We start from the raw sequence: 2,722 nt of genomic DNA on the forward strand, positions 1-2,722 counted from the left end.
AATCTAACTCAAAAGTGATAAATTGTGAATAAGCTGCTTTTCAGCATCTTACTTGAGGCTAGAATGGCAGATACATTCTTGCATACTGCATGCTGTAGGAAACTTCCAATGGAGGTCTTGAATGGGAACCAGCCACAAGGCACTGTGTAACTACTGCAGCTTTTCCTTCTAAACAGATTTCGTTTGAAAAGAAAAAGAATGGGAAAAGTGGAACATATTGGAAAGGTTCCAAATGGAATCCACCGTTCTTCAGATCCTTCATAAAATTGGGTGAATGAGACAAGGCACTGGTATAATAGAGAGTCAGTTTGGTGTAGTGATTAAAGGCACCAAGCTGGAAACCAAAAGACTATCAGTTCTAGTCCTGCCTTAGGCATGAAAGCCAGCTGGGTGACTTTGGGCCAATCACTCTTTCTCAACCCTAGGAAGGAGGCAATAGCAAACCAATTCCAAAAATGTAAATTGCATGGACTTGTCCAGGCAGTTGCCAGGAGTCAAGACTAACTCAAAGACACACACACACACACACACAGATGTGTATAATAAAACTATTTGGAAATTCTCTGGTCCTCAAAACTCCACATACGTAGTTCCCAACAATCTAGGTATTTCTCATGCTACCTATGCTAGATTGGCTTCCTAGGCACTTCTGATAAATACATATTTATGCAGCTATTCTATCTTTGCCTCCTAAAAAAGATTTGCTTTGCTAAGAAAAAACAAAAAGGATCAGAAGGGTAGGGCATGAAGAAAGCTGCCTCATCTGAACCCCTCCAAAATATTGCAACCCATTATGATTTTGTACAATATATGCATCCAATCAGTATGTGAGCAAAGGTGCTTCTGAGTTTTCTGGGATCTCATAATATACTTATCAGAAGGCTCTGGTCAAGGTTACAAAATGAAAATACAAGGCTATCCATCATTCCCTAACCATTAATTTTCAGGTTCATTTGCCTTTGGGAGTGGGAAAATCTATGCTGGCCACCGTGCCAAAGAATCAAGGAGGTAAAAAAAAGTCAAGATTATAGCCCCAACCATGCACTCAAAGCCTTGTTCCTTTTTAGGTGCATCACAGCACCTGTAAAAAAAGGAGAAGCTTTGAAGACCAAGATGAGGCTGTCATCTTAACTGTTTCAAACCCCTCCCTGTGGACACCCCTGGATCCATCTCCCCCATTTCTCTTGGCAACATTGCCAGACCTGGTAGCAGATGCCCAAGCTTGAGGGGTGGCAACAGAATATGTTGGAGTGGGGAGAATAACCCAGTTGTCCCATCCCATGGAGGTATTCTGTAGGATTAGAGAGCTGTCAGGGGAAGAGAAGGATAGAGCTGTCCACCCAGCTCTGGCAGAGCAGATCCACCAGCCTAGGTTAGTGCTGCATGTTTATCATAAATCTGCTGGTCATCTCTCAGAAACGCACTCCCACCTGCAGACTAGCATTGCAGTGCCTAATACATGGATGGGTAGGTAGGGAAGAAGCTCTACTGGATAAAAAGGTGGGGGTCTTACACTGTCAATTCTGTTGGCAAGAGAAGTGGGGACAGAGAACAGATGGCAGAGGGCAGAAAGATGGTAAGCAGGGTTTTTTGGTGCCAGTTCTCCCAACACTAAAACAATTAGCCTCCTTTCCACCCCAACCCCAGAAGTGGTTCTCTTCCAAAGGGGAAGAGAAATGGGATGGAAGTGGACCCAAGAAAACTGGTGCCTCCTCTCCCTCCCATTTCTCCAGCCACCTGTCAGAAGAGAAGGGGGGAGAAAGAAGTAGAGGAACAGATCTCTCCCCCCCCCTTTTTTCTTGCTAGGGGGAGCAGGAGACAGAGAAAACAAAAAACAGTTCTTCAGTGCCAATTTCCGTTCCATGGAGCAAACATTCCACTGATCCCAGAACGATCACGGTGTGGGATCAGTGAACCCACGGATCTCCAGCTCCCAGTAACTGGCATGAACTGGTGTCAAAGGAGGTGTTCCTAGGGGTTGGGACTGCAGACAGCACTTTTCCAGCAGGCACCTCCGTCTGTGGGCCCTTTAATGCTCCTGTGCATAACAGCCCCCCATTTCTGATTGCAAGATCAAATTTATTTATCTACTTATTAGATACCTGGCACAATTCCAAGGAGGATTACACTAAGGAAACATAAAGAATTAAACATGCGCGGCAATAATAATAGTAATAATAATAATACAAAAATACTGTAATAATACTGTAATGATGATGATGATGATGATGTCATGCCTTCGAGTGTACTTCTACCCAGGTCTACTCAGAGTTACCTGCAATGAGCCCGGGGCTTTTGCCACGTGGCCCGGCCCGCCCTCCCGTTTGGCAGAGAACTATGGTCCCCAAAGATCAGTAAATCATAACTGACTTGTGTCATTACTGGATTAATGTCGACAGCGGGCGGAGTTCTCTGCCTCCGCTGCCCAGCTAAAACGACCAGCCTTGCCCGGGAAACGAAGTATCTCGAGCCATTTGTGCAAAATTCACACGTTAGAAAATAGAAACATCATTAAACCATCGCGGGGGTTGTAAAATCCAACCCCCTCGTTCCCTTCGTTACAGCTGCTCATGATCATTTCACATCGAACGCCACGGAGGGAACCCGAGTTCCTGACGTCACGTAACCTCCAGCTTCCGCCGCACCTTAGTTTGGTCTCACGTAGCCCCCGTAGCCTGGTAACCAGGCGGAAGTGGCGTCACACGCAGCCGCGGCATTCAAA

The sequence above is a fragment of the Python bivittatus genome, unplaced genomic scaffold, assembly GCF_059951505.1.
Source record: "Python bivittatus isolate LINGU-HERP-01145 unplaced genomic scaffold, Pbiv_v1 ctg000780_np1212, whole genome shotgun sequence".
NCBI lineage: Eukaryota > Metazoa > Chordata > Lepidosauria > Squamata > Pythonidae > Python > Python bivittatus.